This window comes from Pteronotus mesoamericanus, unplaced genomic scaffold, assembly GCF_021234165.1.
Source record: "Pteronotus mesoamericanus isolate MK-2021 breed Mesoamerican mustached bat unplaced genomic scaffold, CSHL_Meso_final contig_173, whole genome shotgun sequence".
Taxonomy (NCBI): domain Eukaryota; kingdom Metazoa; phylum Chordata; class Mammalia; order Chiroptera; family Mormoopidae; genus Pteronotus; species Pteronotus mesoamericanus.
The window spans coordinates 17,535,342-17,554,590 of record NW_026555072.1 but is presented as its reverse complement, the minus strand read 5'-3'; positions in this window follow the sequence as shown (position 1 = coordinate 17,554,590).

Genomic DNA, 19,249 nt, shown 5'->3' with positions numbered 1-19,249 from the left:
CCAGAACTAACTGTGCTTCGCCTTTTGCCACCCTTCTGTCAATAGCTAACGTAAATCCTTTCTAAAGGGCTTATGTATTTCTTCCCCTACTTGATATATGAAATCAGCTTGCAAAAGTCCAGGACGATGGACCTACTGTCTTTTCTACCTGTCCATGCTGCTGGGGGTTTAGACCCCGGACCTTAAGATCCTGGGGGTGGGGGGGAGGGGTGTGTGTGTGTGTGTGTCTGTGTGTGTGTTTTAGCATGGTCTAACAAACCCTTTCTTTTAAAAAGACTTTCAGTTGTGGAAGTCAAAATTTTTCATTTAATAAGGGCTTATAATGCCTATTCTTCCTACTCCTATTTCAGAAGGTTAGTCAATACTTTTTGTGCTCCTTCCCTAATTTATATTATGTAAGGCGGGGCAAAAGTAGGTTTACAGTTGTGGCTACACAAAAGTTTATTCTTATATTACTTTCCATAGGAACAACTCCCTGTATTTGTAGGCAGAAATAAGGTGACCAACAGTCCCATTTTGCCCAGGACTTGGGGAAGGGGAGTTCTTGGCATGTGGACCTTTCAATACAAAAGCTGGATAAAATCTTGGGCAAACTAGGACAAGTTGGTCACCCTAAACAGAAGTCATGTACAAACACCTCCCCGATCCTGGAATTTTTTCTAAATCTTCAGTTCACTGAAGAAAAGTAGCCCTAAGGGCAAAAGGAGAGCGGGATACTACATTAATGTAAACTTTTAATTTGGGATACAACATGCATACTGCAAATCCTAAGTGTATAGCTCTACAGAATTTCACCAAGTGAACACACATATATATCAAGAAAGAGATATTTCCAGAATTCTAGAAGCCTCCATCTGTGTCCTTTCAGTCATGACCTGCTTGAATAATCTAAAAGAGGAAAAATAATTTTCCCTCTACCATTCTGAGCTCTTGGCTAATACCCCCTATAATAAAGGACAAATTAAAAGGAGAAAAGAAAGACAAGCTTAATAACATGTACACCTCCTGTATATATGGGAGATAGCCAGGAGATCTGAATAAAACTCTCTGAAGTGGCCCAAGATATCACCTTAAATACTATCTTCAGCTAAAAACAAAATAAAAATGTTGGGGTGAGGAGGCCAATTATGGGAGGTTTTCAGGAAACACACAGTTAGATTGTTATGTAGATTTAAGTCCAGTCCACACCTTACCCATCGATAAGAGTTTCTTGTGATTTAGAGTCACCTTCCTCTTTCTGGTAGAGAGGGGAAGACACCCTTACAAATGGAGATTAACATTATAAATGTAAATTTCCCTCACAAAAGGGTAAATAAAGTCTAGTTTTGAGAGCTTTTCTTATGGCTGTTTTTTCTCAAAAACATGCCACCTCAAGATAATCCTTTCGCTTAAAGAGGTATATTTTGAGGTGTCACATTCTGTTACTCTTCATTATTATTCTTACTTAAAATATTTCTAATTAGTTTTACCTGATTTTAAAATGTATGTCAATCCAACCATATAGTTCATACTCTTTGTAGGTTCTTTGATTCAACATTAAGCTTTTGAGATTCATTCATGTTGTTGTGTGTCATTTAGTTTGATTCTTTTTTTAAAATTTAATTTCTTTTAAAGATTTTTTAAAAAAATTTATTTGTTTTTAGAGAAGGGAAAGGAGGGGGAGAGAGAGAGGGAGAGAAACATCAATGTGTGGTTGCATTTTGTGCATCCCCTGCTGGGGACCTGACCCGCAACCCAGGCCTGTGCTCCACACTGGGAATCAAACCAGCGACCCTTTGGTTCGCAGGCCAGCACTCAGTCCTCTGAGCCACACCAGCCAGGGCTAGTTTGATCATTCTTGTTGCTGTGTAATATACCATACCACAATGTACTTATCCATTCTGCTTTTGATTGATATTTGAGTTGTTTCCAGTTTGGGAATCTAACGAACAATGTTACTATGAATACTTTTGATGGTAAGTATATACAGGGGGCAGTAATTTGGCAGAATCTCAAGGAGGCAGCAACCGTCAAAGGGACTCACGCACAATGGACAGACACCCTAGCCATGGGAGTCCTCACCGCTGCAAATCCTGTGACCCACCTATGCAGGGTACAAAAGCAGGGGTAATACCGTGCCTCAAGGAAAGCTCAGTTTTTGACAACAGAACAACTAGGCAGAGTGAGATAGATGTTAGGGACCTACATAGAGTCCAAACTTCCAGTTTAAGGGTGGAGTACTCCAGACTGCTAGGTCTGCCTAAGAATTCTGACACCAGTTACTAATGCATGGGTTTCTTTCTTTCTTTCTTTCTTTCTTTCTTTCTTTCTTTCTTTCTTTCTTTCTTTCTTTCTTTCTTTCTTTCTTTCTTTCTTTCTTTCTTTCTTTCTTTCTTTTCTTTCTTTTTTCAGTTTTATTGAGATATAATTGACATGCAGTACTGTAAAAGTTCATTGTGAAATAAGTACCACAATAAGTTCAGTTATGATCACCCCCTCATATAGTTACAAAAGAAAATAATTTTTCCCCTTGTGATGAGGACTTTTATAGTAACAGTAACTGTACTCATCATGTTGCACGTTACCACTCCAGTACTTATTTCTTGTGTACAACTGGAAGTTTGTACCTTTTCACCACCTTCATTTAACCCCCCCATGCCTTACCCCCCACCTCCGGTAACCACAAATCTGATCTCTTTTTCTATGAGTTTCTTTTTTAAACAGATTCTACATATAAGCAAGATCATACACTTTTTCTTTCTCTTTGACTTATTTTACTAAGCATAATGCCCTCATGGTCCATCCATGTTGTCTCAAGTGGCAAGATGTCCTTCTTTTTTATGACTGCATAATATTTCATTACCTATACGGTAGTTCCCCTTATCTGTGATTTCACTTTCCATGGTTTTAGTTATCTGCAGTCTGAAACTGTGCTCTGAAATATTAAATGGAAAATCCCAGAAATGAACAACCCGTAAGTTATATATTGTGTGCCATTCTGAATGGCGAGATGAAATGTCATGCCATCCCTTTCATTCACTCTGCCCAGGATGTGAATCATCCTTTTGTCTAACGTAATCACACCATACATGCTCCCTGCCCGTTAGTCACTTAGTAGCTGTCTAGGTTATCAGATGTTTTAAGAGAGAGAAAGGCCACATTCACATAACTATTATCACAGCATATTGTTATAATTGTTCTATCTTGTTAATTTATAAATTAATATATCATAGGTATGTCTGTATAGGGAAAAAACATAACATATATACGGTTTGGTACTATTTATCTGCGATTTCAGGAAGCTGCTGGGAGTCCTCGAATGTATCCGCTGAAGATAAGGGTGGCTACTGTGTATATACATATACACACACACACACACACATATACATACATTTTATGTATACATATACTATGTATATATGTGTGTGTGTATATGTATACACACACATGACATTTTCTTTATCCATTCATCCATTGATATGCACTTAGGTTGTTTCTATGTCTTGGTTATTATAAATAATGTTCTAGTGAACATGGAGGTGCAAATATCTCTTCAAAATAATGATTTCATTTCCTTCAGCTATACACCCAGAGGTAAAATTGCTAGTTCATATAGTAGTTCTAGTTTTAATTTTTTTGAGGAACCTCCCTACTCTTTTCCATAGTGGCCGTATCAACTTGTATTCACACCAGCAGTACACAAGCAGAGGTTTCTCAGAACCACCTTCAGGTTGGATAAATCCCTAAAAACACTCACAGAACTTACCGAAACCTATTATACTTACAGTTACATTTGCTACAGGAAACAGATACAGTCAAATTAGCCAGAGATGCATAGGCATAGTCTGAGAAGCCTCCAAAGGGTTCCAACTTCAGAGCTTCCATTTTTCTCAGGATGCATTAGTTTCCTAACACTGATGTGTAACCATGCGCGCAGAGTGTTCCAACAACATGCCATGTATATTATCAATTCGAGAAGTGTTCAGAGTTTTTATTGGGGCTTTATTATATAGGTATGATTGATTGAATTGTGGTGGAACTGAATCTCTAGCCCCCACCTCCCATCGCATGGAAACTTGTCTAGTGTGGCTGGCTCCACCCTGAGTCATCTCATTAACATAACCTATCAGATGTGGTCCGAGGAGCTCGCAATAAAAAACAAAGGCACTCCTATCACTTGGGAATTTCCAAGTGTGTAGAAGTTACCTCCAAGAGCCAGGACAGATACTAGACCACTCTTTTAGCAAGGCCAAGTTCTTTACTACATAGGGCCCTTTCTCCTTTTTTCCGTAAGACTACTGCATTCTGATGTAACGGTGACAGGGGAATTGTCCACTAATGATTGAAATTACTTGCCCAGTGGGAATGGAGAATCCTAACAGAATTTAAGGTGATTTATAGAAAACAAAACAATGCCATATTTCCTGTAATAGAATAGTATTTTGAAATGTAAACTAATGTGTTTTTCATTATTGGTACTTCCTTTATACCCCCACATCTCTTCCCTTATTAAAATGAGCAGAAAGAGAGAAAAGATAATCATTTACTTTTGTGCTACAAGTATGCTTTTGGAGCTCTTTGTGAGCTGTTTATGAGAGGAGAGGTTTTTGGATGTCAAGAGCCTGTGTCTTCGGGTATCAAAAATGAAGGCCCTTAAAGGCTTCAGGTTTGACAGAAAAATCTGGAAGAAGATCAGATCAATCAGAACCACCTAAAGCTATAGAAAGGCATCCCAGGACTAGAAGAGTGGAGAGTTAGAGGGAAAAAAGAAACATACAAATGTGTCCTGAAAAGAGGCTTTGTACACTGCCTGCATTCTCTTCACCCCTACCTAGTCAAAGAGAATGAAAAGGCAGAGACACAGCCAGAAGTTGCTTGTAGTTGACACTCAGTGCCCTATCCACAGCCCTCCCATCTTAATCATTCCCGTGTGTTTTCTCTGACTTCCACTGGCCAGTAGCTGCATCTTTGTGTCTAGAGGTTTTTTCCCCTGGGACTATCGTGCTTGGTATAGTAGTACAGAAGTATCGGGGAGTCAAATTTCTGAGAAGAGCACTTAGCCAAAACTCTTATTACAATTACCCCCCGTTATATATTAGATTTCATTATTGATACCCTAGGTCTGGCCCTGCCCCATGGGCGGGATAATTTGGAAGTGTGTATTTTATACCATTTCACCAGAGTTGTCCCATGGAGTTTAAGTTCCTGGTAATCCACTATAGCAGTTGGCTTAATAATGCACCTTATCTGCCTTGCCTTCTCTGCCTTACTCCCCACTCCAAGATGATTTCTGTACAGCCCAAATGAACTACCTGCACTTGAATCCTGTCTCAGAGTTGTCTTCTGGAGGTGTCCATACTAAGGTACAACTCTTTCCATTGTTTAATGAGGCAAATGTTCCTTTTTAATAGGTTCATTAAGAATAAGGGAAAAGGAGGGGACGTTTCCCCTCCACGTATCAGATTTCTCTGTGGTTCTTTTCAGTGGATTCTCTGATTAATAGTATCATTCAGAGCAGACATTCAAGAAAGAGAGTGCCCTCATGTACTCTGTAATTTTTGTGTTCTGAGCTCATTTTTAGTGGGTATTTACCTTCCATGAGAGTCCTCTGTGTGCACTAGGCTGAAGGTGTCTCAACTGGATGGTTAAACATTTGCCTCTTTGACCTTGCTAATTTAAGATCAGTTTCAAGTAAGTTTCTCAGCAGAGGAAACTCATACTCTATGCTTAGAGTCCCAGTTTCTTACAGTAGCTCTATTTCCTCCGGTGGCCCACAGTGGGCACCATGTTTGTGTACATTCTATTTCTAATTTCTGCCTAAGGACAGGGAAACTTCCTAGTGCCCACTGTATTTAGAGAGCCTAGGTCTGGTTTCCTGATTTGACTTGCTCCCTTAGCCTGGATTCCAGTCCTGTTCTTGTGTCAGTTGCACAGCCCCTGAGTTATGTCTCCAGGGCCAAGACTCCAAATGTTGCCTCGCTTCAATTCCTCCTCACTGCTTTGATTCTAACATCTCTTGTTCTTCTGACACCTGGGGGTTAGCTTTTGAGCTCAACTATGTTTTAAAAATATTTTTTTTTCATATCTTATCCAGCATTTCTGTGTTTTAGGAGTAGAAGAAGGAACTCCAGTATCTTGTTAGGCAACAGTAGTTACCATGACACAAAGCAGCATAAACTCCCAGCAGGTCACCCTGCCCACGGTTAAGATAATTTGTTGCATTATATAGAGTAGATTAGCTCTTCATAGTCCATTCCAGAACAGGATCCTGGCTTTTATATTACCGTAAAGGCTTCCCAAAGCAAAAGAGCCCTCAAAAAAATTTAAAGCCTTTGTTCCAAACTCGGGCTTTGTTTCAAGAGTTAAAAAATCTCAGAAACAACTTCTTAGGCAGGTATCTTGATCACTGTACCCGGGCCATTCCTTTTCCCAGAAATTTCTGCAAGAGGAAAGCTGTTCTCAAACACATAGCCCAAGATGGGGGCCTATCCTTGACGTGAGCAGAGATAAGCAGCAAAAGATATCTCTCAATTCTAGAGAAAAATTAACCTCAGGGGTCACAGCTCATTTTCTGTTCCAACATCCCCATCTTAAAGGTCATCTATTCTAGGGAAAGAACAAGGACTTTGAAGTCAAACATCATGGTTGCAAAGAGTGATTTTCAAAAGTTAAAAACATGCCTCTAATACAAATATGGAATGGGCATATGGCAAAGATTTTTTTTAACTCATTAATGAGGAGATCAATAAGATGGTAGTGCTGGTTCAAAGAGCATTTTGAGGACTAGCATATTTATAATCCACCAGGAAAGGCAGTTGAAACAAATTTACTAGGTGGGAGACAAAGCTGGCTCATGTCTAAAGGGCAATGAAAATGTAACTTTGGGGCTATGTCTTCTATTGCATAGAACAATTACCATACAACTTTGGAGTCCAAGCCCTTAATTGATAGCATATGGCAGATATGTCCCCTAGGTAATTAAATAATCATGTGATAGTGTCAATATCCTAAGATGGCATTGAAAGGACATACAACCCAATTTTTTCCTTATTTCTCAAGTTTTAAATAATATCTCCTAGCAATAGCTTAATACACCTAGCTATGCAATATACTAGCTTTTAAGCAATTATCTAAATTCCCCGGGCCTCAGTTTCTTCATCTGTAAAATTGGCGTAATAAAATTGGGGTAATAATATCTGTCTTGCCTAACTATTTTATTTCTTCTTGCTCCATAAGTAATGCAGACCAAGCAGGGATGATCCCTGGGTATACAGAGTTGGAGTGGGTACTTTTCACCCTAAAGACGGGTAGCAGAGACCTGGGGGTACCACGGTGTGGGTCAGAAAATGGACCAAGCCTGGATCACTGTGTCTGAGTGATGGGAGCCTAGAAGGGAAACTAATGAAAAGGAGCAGCAAGTCTAAGGAGTGGTAAGGAGAAGAAACACAGAGATAAAACCAGGAACACGTGTCAGCCAAAGTCCCACTAGTTTGGAGTGAAAAAAAAAAAAATGAAGCAGTGAGAGAAAGGGTCCAGAGTGAATCTGAACCTGAGTCAGGGAAGGTGACAACTTTTGTTCTATTCAGTTTTTTCAATAGTGTGGGATGGCCTAGCCTTGGAGGTTCGGGTTATCCTGAGACAATGAATGGTGTAAAGGTTAAAGAGAATTTATACAGGGCTCTTTGGTATCTAAAAATAGGAGGTGCTTAATAAATGGTTGCGATTATACTTTTTATCTACTTTTCTCTCTATGGAGGTTGTAGGTGAGGCAGATTTCTTTAAAAAAGAACCAACCATGAGAATAAAAGTCTCTATGACTTACTTGTTTAGTACAGAAGGTATTCATATTACTGATGAAAGTGATGTGGACATCTGGTAGTTTTGATTGTTATGGCAGACAAGAAGATGTGCCACTTGCATCTTCCTTGAAGAAAAAACTCGTAGGCCCTGGCCAGGTAGTTTAGTTGGTTAGAGGGTTGTCCCAATACGCCAAGGTTTTGGGTTCAATCCTCAGTCAGGGCACATACTAGAATCAACCAATGAATGCATAAATAGTGGAACAACCAGTCAGTGTCCATCTCTAAAAAAAAAAAAAGAGAGAGAGAGAGAGAGAAAACTTGTTCATCAGCGGAGAGGAATGCATTTAGCTGGCAGCCTTCAACTGCAGTGTCTTCAGGGCCTGCCTTAGGACGTAATTGCGAGGCCTGGTCCTCTGAGGCATTGCCTGGCCAATGACTGAGCTTAAGGTGCCTATAAAGGCCTTTCCCTTTCTGCCCAACACAGGGATTCACTAACAGGGCAATCATTGTTCAGCTCCCCACTGGGTTGGCTCTGCAGTCAGAGGCTCTCTCTGCCCTATTCTACTTTCTCCTCCATTTTTTCATAGGTGCTAGATCTGCGTTACCGTTGGTTTGAAGGCTTTCTCTGTTGCTTCTGTTTCCTGTCTCTTCATTTTTCCCAAGTGTTAAATTTCCCCAGTAAACTTTGCACTTCTCATTCTGTTTTACCATTTGGTACCCAGAAGACTTGAACTGACATAGTTGGTACTGGAAGTGGTCTGAGAGAGCAGGAAAAAGATGAGGACTGGTGACGGGTCACTCACCACCTGATCGGCAATGAGGACCTCATCCTGGGTGGTATGTAGGATATGGAGGGCCCCGAGTTCATGCTGTGTCTAATTGCTAAGATTTACATGGGTGGTAATTGGGGAGGAGGTTCTGATGGAGGGGAAATGGTCTGGTGCAAAGATTTGAAAAGTGCAGGAGGTGGGGTGGGGGAGCAGAGGAGGTATCAGTGCATATAGGAACAATACAATTGTTTGGTTGCTATTAAGTTTCAATGACACCCTACAGAGAGATAATGAAAAATTGAGGGCAGTTAATAAACAATCAAAAAATGGGCGTGAAGCCCAGAAGGCCTCTTTGCTGGATTACAAAGAGGCCCTTATCTCCTGCAGTGGGAGAGCAGAAAAAGATGAAGACTAAACTCAAATTTAATAGTTATATTCACTGACCTTCAAAGATGATGGAATCTGCTCAGCTGAGGCAGTCTATTATGTCAAGGCCAGAGTCCTGTTTGGGACACCCTGGGACTCTGATACGTGGGATGAGGGCATGTGGGTGGATGCCCCTGGGGAGTTTGGCTTCTCGGTGTTAAAGAAGTCAGATTAGGCCCAAGATCGAGTCACGCTCATACTAAGGCACATGTCAGCAAAGCAAAACGTTATTAAGTATTTATGCTCGGCTCTCCCTGTAAAGGAAGGCCTAGATTAACCTATCAGCATTTGCCTGCTTAGCACAGTTTACCTGACTTGGCTCCAAGACTTCCCTTTGCTTCATGTAAGGAGGGTAACCCGGCTTTAACCAATCAGTAAATGCCCAACATAACTTCCTTGTTCCTGTTTACTTTAGTCTATAAAACCCTCTTGAATTGTACAGCTCTTTGGAATCCCGTTCTTTAAAAAAAAAAAAAAAAAAAGATTTTATTTATTTATTTTTAGAGAGAGGAGAGAGGAGGGGAAAAGAGATATGTGAGAGATACATCAATCACTTGCCTCTCACACACCGCCAACTGGGGACCTAACCCAAAACCCAGGCATGTACCCTGACTGGGAATCGAACCGGCAACTGGCACTCAATTCACTCGACCACACCAGCCAGGGCTGGAATACCTTTCTCTTTGCTAGATTGGATGTTGCCTGATTGGATGAATTGCTGAGTAAAGCCAATACGATCTTTACAAATTGAATTGTGTTCTCTAAGAACAGATTCCTTTAACCCCTGGAAGCCTTCTGAGGTGATGCACCCCTCCCTATTAAGGGTCAGCATGCTCTCTGCTTCCAGTGTAGAAAGATACTGCAGTCTTCTCCCCCATAAGGCAACACCCCCAACCTTCCTCTGTCCTACTGTGCTTCCTGCTTGCCAGGCCAATAACTGAGACCATCACGTGGCAGCATAACTTAGCTGGGGAAGTGCTGAGCCTGATACGGGAGGACACGGACCATAACCCAAGGGAGCTGCAAGACCTGCCAGACGTGCCAACAAGTTCTGGGATGGGATGGAGTGTTGGCACCAATGGACTGGATTTTGGGGGTGATTGGTCAAGGGGGATGAAAACTAAGACTGCATAAAGGAGCATTTATTGACTTAACATCCTGGTAAGGACCCCAGGGGATAGGGCAAACTCACCATTAGGGTGGCTTTTAGATGCCTGGAGAAAGTGGTAGCTCAAGTTGAGCAAAGTTGAAGTGTCTACACTGCCATAACAAACAGAATGAGGAATAAAGACTCTGAGAGAAGTGGGCGGACAGGAATGCATATATTATATGAGACTAGATGACTCACCAGTAGATTATGCCCTATGGAAAAGCTCAGAGGACACTCCATTCACCAAGACCATCAGAAATGCACTGGGGAGCCAGATGTCAGCATTACTCAGACATTGAGTGGCGGTTTCCTCTGCATGCAGGCCAGGGTTAAGACAGAAGCTATCACATGGCTTGGCTTGTTGATAGCAAGGGAGATGACAGGATGGGACCAAAAAGCAATAGAGGCCAGATGGTAGTGCTTAACCACAGAAGCCATGGGGGTGCAGTTATCATCATGACCAGAAAGGTTGGAGTGGTTGCTAAGGGGCCTGAACTAGGAGAGAATTGTGAAGATGGGTAAAAACCTATAGCTCCCTAGGGGCAAAACTGATGGGCAGACAGCAAGGGTGCTACTTAATAAATATAATCAAAATGAGGCAGTTGTAGATGTGTAGAAGGCTTAGAGTGTTGCTCTAATAAAAGGTCAGGGCCTAGTGCCCATTTCTTGGACTGAGCCAGTTTTCAGAACTGGAATCTGAGTGAAGAGGTGACCAGGGGGCCAGCCATGTCCTCAGATCCCCAGGTGGAAGGAGCTTACAACCCTATGGCAAATAAAGACCGCAGTGTTTCCCCCGGCACTTCCCCAAAGGCACCAGCTATCATTTACTCAGGTGGCTGTACACTTGAGAAAGGGAAATATGCAGACATTTTGAGGACAATTGGACATAGGCCCTGAGTTGATATTGGTATATAGAAACTCAGATCATCATAATGGCACCTAGTTAAAGTAGAGGCAACTGGGAGCGAAAGTCTATAGCTTATAATGTGCCTACTGGCTTTATGGAACAACCTGGTAGTCATTTTTCTAGTCTTTGAATGTATAATTGGGATTGACGTACTTGACCTTTGATTTAACCCCCACATTGGTGCTTGGCCTGTGTGTGGGGTGAGACCTCTGATAGTGGAGAAGACCAAGTGGATGAAACACAACCCTCTACCCTTTACTCCGCCCCCGACCCCAGCAGTCTAGGTAGTAACTCACAAACAATATTGCATCCCAGGAGATGGTGGAAATTAGTGCTGCCCTTAAGGATCTAAAGGATCTCACGAATCCTTTCATTTGCTAGCCTGGCCCCTACAGAAACCGGATGGATCCTGGGGAATGATCGTGGGTGGCTGCATGATAGGCCCATCCACAACTGCCATGCTGGATACGGTATCTATGTTAGAGCAGATTAACAGGGCCTTAGGTACATGATATACAACAAGTGATTTGGCAAATGTGTTCTTTTCTATCTCAGTTAGTAAAGAGGGTCAGAAAGAGATCTCACTTACCTGGAATGGACAAATACATATATATTTATAGTTTTGCCAGAAGGCTATGTTAATTTGCCTGTCTTCAGTCATCACATGGTCCAAAGAGATCTGGTCAGTCCCACAGAGCATCACATCACATCGATCCATCACACTGGTGACATTGCGACGATTGGGAAGGATGATGAAGAGAGTGGTTAATTAACTGGAGGCCAACGTAAGCCACGTGCACTCCAAAATATGGGAGATAAAAGCTATACTTCAGTATATGAGACAGAAATAAACTTACATTGGGCTTAAGCTAATGTTTTTTGAGTAGAGTCACTTGCAGTCAATCCTAATCCTAATATAGAATCATTTGCCCAAATGATGGTGTTTTAGAGTAATTGATCTTAAGAAGTATTTCTGATGATAATTAGGTAATTATCTATTACCTACTGGTAATTGTCTATCAGTATTGCTACAAGTTCATGTCAATAAAGAATACTGATAGGCTCTTGCTGGGTAGCTCAGTTGGTTAGAGTGTCATCCTGATACCCCACGGGTTTGTGTTCCATCTCTAGTCAGGCACATACAAGAATCAACCAATGAATGCATGAATAAGTAGAACAACAAATAGATGCCTCTCTCTCTCGTTCTCAAATCAATCAACAAAAAAATGGCCTTGGCTGGGGTGGCTTAATGGATTGAGTGCCAGCCTGCAAACCAAAGGGTTGCTGGTTCGATTCCCAGTCAAGGCACATGCCTAGACTGCAGGCCAGGTCCCCGCTGCGGGGCACACAAGAGGCAACCACACATTGATATTTTTCTCTCCCCTTCTTCCTCCCTCCCTTCCCCTTTCTCTAAAAATAAATAAAATCTTCTAAAAAATTAAAAAAAAATGATCATACTGATATTTCTGTTCTATATTGGGAGTTAGAGTGAGAGGATATGGTTCTAGGTTATCTAAAAGGGGTTTGCAAATAGTCAAGATGGAAAACGAGGGGAGGGAGATAGAATGCAGCCCTATATTATACTACTTAAAATCCCCGACTTATCTTGTCAGGAGGCGATTTGGACAGACCCTAATTCTCACAATGCTGCTAAGACGGGGGCTATAGTAAGTCTGAATAATCAGAGGTCCATATTGAGATCACTGAGTTGCCATCCATATCTGACAGTCAATGACTGAGGAGCAATCAACTAATAAACCTGCAAATAATTTGTTATTCTTAACTGATGTCACCAAAATTTATAAAAGAGTGTATTATTAACCAGTCATGCCCATGTAAAATATTGTATGTACCATCTCAAACATGAAGTTTGTCACGTAGGAACAGATAGAATTTCAATGGAGTATTCAGCAGACCAATAGGTCTGTAGTTGAGAATGAATTTGTTACTATATGAGGAAGCCTTAACAGGACAGTTTAAGAGAGCTTAATAAAATTATGGGCATTTGTCCTTGGATTATAAAAGCTGAGCCAAGGAAGTTTTCTGGGTGTCAACTGAAATCTAAGCAATGCTTCTTCTATCTCATTCGCCAGATTCAAAATAGGAATTTATTAGGTCCTCTAAACTATGTTCATTAGTGCTAACAGGGGCCTAAACTAGGGTCATGGCATAATATAATGAGAATATATTTTACTTACGTAATTTTTTTAACTTAAAACATTTCAAAACGTATTATTTTACTTAAGCAATTTCTTAGGCAGGGAGAAGTGTGTAATAAGGAAGGGTTAACTTAAATAAGATCATCCGAGGTGACCTCTTCTGTAACTTGTTTCACATGGCACCACATTAACCTGGTTAAGGCTTTGTTTTGTTTTGTTGCATCCCAACAGTACTTGTCAAACCAGAAACTGGAAGGGCGAGGCCGTATTTACCAAAACCTGGAACAAGATTTTAATTTTCATTGGTCTGTTGTTAGAAACGAAAGGGGAAGTGTCTCTTGGGCACTTAGGGCAATTTTGAGAAACAGCAGGAAATTGCCAATGAAATTTAAAAAACCCAACTTTGCTCTGGATTACTTTTCTCAAACCTTTTAATCTCCTCATCCAATTAGACTAATTAGACTTCAGGACAAGTTAAGTCATCAGCTGAAGTAAAGGAGAACTGTACACTTTGTACAGAGTTCAAAATACCTATAATAAAATATATAGCACTGGACTCAAGAATAGAGACAATATTTTCCTAAGATTTGTTACATTTCCTATGACTCAGCAAAATGCAATTTTTCGACGTAGGTAGTTTGTTGAGAAATGTTACATTTAAGCAAACACATTTAGGACAACTGTCTTACAGAGAAACAGCCCTAGCTGCCCTCTGTCAGTTATGAAGTTTAGGTTTTCAAAGATTCATAAAGATTATTGAAACTAGTAAAGACTAAAATAGAGAAAAACACAATCTCAGACACACTTGAAGTGTAAATTGGAATATATTTTTCTGAAGGGCAACTTGGTAATATACACTGAAGCTTTAAAAAATGCATTTCTTTTATCTAAGCATCTTCATTTAAAATTTTTTTTGTAAGAATATAATTACATAATTGAACAAAGACATTTGTAAATTAATATTTATTATAGTTTTGAAATATTGGAAACATATGTGACAATACAAGATTGATTACAAATTATGATACAAATGTATAATGAAGTATTATAAGCCATTAATATATTTAAAATATATATTCATTTACATAAAAGATATTCATGATACTACAGAATGAAAAAGTCCTATGAAGCCTATGAACTCAATATTGTTTACAACCTGAATATATATTTGCATACACACACACACACATGCAATAGAAGATGCCTGGAAGTTTACAGTAGAAAATATTAGGTATTGTTAAATACTTCATTATGAAATCTTGAAAGCACACAAAGTCTCCACCTCCGAATACCATCACCTTTGAGAATTGGAATTCAACATATGAATTTGGGGGGGACATATTCAGGCCATAGCAGTAGCTTAATCAGAAAGGTACATTTATTGACTCACAGATTTCCGGGATGTACCTGGGCCTCAGGAATATCTGGAACCAGGAACCAGCGGTGTGATTGCCCCAGTACTTCTTTTTTTATTTGCCTCTCTGATTCTCTTCTTTGATTCATTGCTTTTACTGGATTTCCTGTCATTGCAGATCACTTCTCTTTCTCTCTCTCATCCGGATGGCTAATGTCTATTTAGCTTCTATAATATTCTAATTGCTTCACATGGAGTACTTCATTTTATACTTAAGCAACATTATGAGTTAACGGCACCCATCCCAATATTTCATCTGTGTGATTGATCATGGGTCACTTAAATTCTCTGGGTCTTATTTTTCTCATGTATAAAATGGAGACAGTGATGGTACCTAACTCATGAAGTTGTGATGATTAAACCGATAATGTAAGTGCAAGATGCGGCACAGTGCTTTGCGCACAGTAAATGCTCAATAAATATTAGCTACTATTGTTATTATAGGCTGTCACCATCACAGCAAAGCAGGTAGATGCAACTAACCCTTCTCCCTTCCATGCAGTCTCTTTATGGTAACATTTTTTTTCTTTAACACTGTACCTAACGTAAAAAATCAGACCATATCAGGGTAAAATTGTTCAACATAGAAGCAAGGATCATAAAATATCAAGCATTGTGGATCCAGTCGCCCCAAGGGATAGCCTGATATATATCAAGAGTGAGAAAGGACTATTTGTAGGATCTCTCTGCTACAGTGCTGGTCACCTTATTTCTGATTTCAAGTTGAATGCCACATATTTTTCTCTTCATATTAATTCAAGACTGTGACCAACATGTTTGGGCTGACTGTGATCTGAATATGTTAATAGGGTGGTCAATGTGTTTTGAGGAAGTTATCTTATAATTAATTGTGTGCGACACAAGGAGGAAAATGAAGTGTAAACCTAGTTTTGATGCCTAGAAGAAAAATCAGCAGCTGTTATATAGCTAATGCAAATTTCTGCGAAAGGGTATCATGCCCTAGAGAAATGAGGTATTTTCTTAAAGAATATCATATCAAACAACTTTGTAAATTCACATTTTAAGATCATCAATTGTGAAGTGTTTTGTTTTTCCTTTCTTTCCGAAAGTTGGAAGAAATGCTAAGTTCAAACTAAGAAGACATTATCCATTATGAACACCTTTGTTGGAATGTCACATTGTATTTTTAAAGAACTTTAGAGTTTCCAAAGATCATTTTTTCCCATTTCACTCTCTCTCTGATCTAAGTGAAGTAGAACATGAGGATTATTCATAAACAGCAAAGTGAGTAAGAATGTGTGGCGATATAAGAGTAATTCCTGCCCCAGACCAGATAAAGATCCCATTAGGGCGAGGAAGGGGTGGAATTTGGAGAGGAAGTAGGAGAGTTACACACCAGTGAGTGTCCGTAGGAGAGTGCTGGGGCCTGGCCCCCACTCTCTAGGATGGTTCTGGAAGGTGATGCAAGATGGGATCTGAGGATGTAAGGAAGTTTGCTGTCCATTTCAGGGGTAGTCAGGGGACTGCGAGCCTCTCAGAGAAGCCCCTCATTGAGCAAGGAACCAGAACAGAGGACACTGATGCTGAGAGAGGGCTGCCCAGCAGATGTCCTGAAGTCACCTCACAGGAGTCCATGCACATCAGCCTGGTGCGGGGAAAGCAGCGGAGTGTTCCCAAACCTCTGAGGGTCTGAGAAAGAGCACCAGTGAGCCTGAGGATGCATGGGGTCAGGACAGAGAAAAATTAGAATAGTGTCCTGGTAACCACAGGCCGAGATGGGGTCATGGACTTCAGCGATGAATGACAGGACTCAGTGACAAAGACCAGATGAGCAAGTTACATTCTGATTAATTCTAGAAAAAGAGAAGACCTCTGTATCTAGAAACCCTGTTCATTTTGAAGTCCAATTTATAGCAAGTCACGCAGAAAGAACCTAGCTTATTTCTGAGGAGAAGAAGGGATGGGGAATACTAAGTTACTCCAAAGAGTCAGTTTCAAGCTGGAAATGGTTGAGTTACCTTAAATTGGCAAAGTTAAGTTTTATACTGATGACTGCCTTTATAAGGGCTCAATAGCTGAATTAAACATATTTAAGGAGGAAAGAAGAAAGTTACATTTTGTTAGGTTATTTGAAGTTTTATTTTAAATAAAATATATTTTAAATACACTTATTATTTAAAGCATTTCTCTAGTGAACACTGTAAACCATGAACAACTGTCTCATTTGCACATCAGATTTAAAAGTTACATTTTTATACACTCAAATTTTTGGATTGTGAATTTACTATCCACTACCTACGTGCAGATAAGATGCACAATTCTCTATCTCGTGAAAGAAGATCTTCTGCTCTTAGAGGGACTGCAGGCAGGATATAGCTGTATATGTGTACATATCTCCATTCCTGTTGGTCCACAAACTCGTGAGCTTTGCATGTGAAATCTGAAACTGTCCCCCGACACACACACACAAAAGGAAGAGGCAGTCTACTGAAGATTGGTAGGTGGCAAGTTTAATAAATAAGGAGACTTACATGCGAGGCTTGCCTTGGGCACCACGAGACAAGGAGATCTCTGTACTCACCTGCTGGAATCATTTATTAGAGGCCTAATAGGATTTGGTCATATATACTGTTTATATGGTCTCAACAAAACCTTCCTCTCTCAAGGTGGTATCCTTGGGGCAGCTTCTGGTGTTGGATAAGTAATCGGAACACACATTCAAAGGCGGGATTGCCATGGTCCAGCTTTCGGATCAACCAATGATGTCCCTTCAGTGACCTTCAACAGTCTTTGTCTCTTGTGCTCCCACGTTCCTGGAGTCTTTAAATTAGATCCATCCCTAGTGTTCTCACTGTCTGAGCTAATATATATCTTTTCTTTTAGCTCATTGTTCCTGGTTCCTGTCATTTGCAACTGAGACTCTTGACTAAAAAAAAAAAAAACAACTAACAAAAGCATGTAAGACTCACATGAATAAAACAACAACACTTTAGAGCAGCGATTTTCAACCTTTTTCATCACATGACACCTATAAACTAATTACTAAAATTCTGTGGTATACCAAAAAATATATTTTTTGTTGATTTGACAAAAAAAGTAGGTATAATTTTGATGCATTCATACCCAATGAGTAGTGTTGTTTTGGCTGTTGTCATTTTTTTATTTGACAATCTCAGGGAAAAGAGGTCAGTGCTCCTGACTAAATAGTTAGGTACCGCATGTTTCAAACATTCTTGGTGGCACACTGGTTGCAAATTGCTGCTTTAGAATATGTTCTAGAAGAAGACCTGAATAAATGGAGAGATATAACAAGTGGGCATCCAAAAAGACACCCTTGTATTTGGGAGGGACCCTCTACTTTGTGACGCATCGATGGAACCACTATGGAAAATAAAGGAGAGGAATATTTCCTTCTATTATCATCTACAGAGGAGATGAGGGAACATATGACAAGGGTTCAGCAGATGAATGCTACATTCCTTGAATCTTGAATATCAAGATTCTGGGAAGTTTAGAAATTACTCATAGGCACCAGCAATGTGTGGTACTGGAGCCAATATCTATATCCGAATTATGGTGGACACACCCTAACATGACCCTCCAAAGAGTCACATTTTTTTTTGAATGATCCCTTCTCCTTGAGCGTGGATGGAACCTGTGACATGCGCCTAGTCAGTAGAATAATGCAAATATGAAGAGATAGTCACTCCCTTGATTATGTTACATTATACAAAACACTGTCTTAGAAGATTAGATAAAGAGATTCTCCTACTGCCTAATAGAAGAAAGCCGATATATTATGGGAGGGCCAAGTGACAAGAAACTCTAGCGGGTGAGAGCAGCCCCTGGCCAACAGCCAGCAAGAAAGCAGGGACCTTAATCCCACAACCACGATGCACTGAGTTCTGCCAACAGCCATGTGATCTTGGACAAGGACCTGGAGACTCAGATAAGATCGCAACCCTGGCCAACACTTTGATCAAAGTTCTGTGAGACCTTGAGCAGAGGACCCAGGTATGCCATGCTGGGTCTCATGACCCACAGAAACTATGAGATAATAAATGTAGATTGTTTTAAAGTGCTACATCTGTGATGATTTGATACACAGCAATAGAGAACTAAGAGGCTAACCATATTCTTTGTATGCCACGTGATATCCCTTGGTCTCTTCAGCTCTGCTACACCCATTTTCACTTCTCCCTTGTGTACTGTTGGGATCAAAACCTTGCAAACGACATTTCTCAAACCTCCTTGTTAGCTGGCTTTCTGTTAGATTCTGCTGATGGAGAGTGATGCTGAGAGATTTGAAGACAGGGGAGAAATCTTTTTTTCCACTTTCGGAGCAGGTCTCTGGCAACAGCACCACCAGAGGAATGGTGAGTGCAGGCTCATGCACGTGCTCAAGCCTAAGGACAGTGGTATCATACTGATCTGTGACTGACACTCCTACCATAGTACCTCCTCCCCTTTCCTCTGGTCCCCATTTTCACTTTGTTCTTTCAGCACTTCCAACACCCATGTAAACAATTCCCTGTGTTAAATTCCTTCTGCTTGAATACCCAGAATGGTTTCCGATTTTTCAAGGAACGCTGACTAATGCAAAAACTTTAGTGATGCATCTTGCTGTCTGGCCTCCCTTGATTCTTGATTCACTTTCAGAACCCGATTTCCCAAAGTTCTGTGG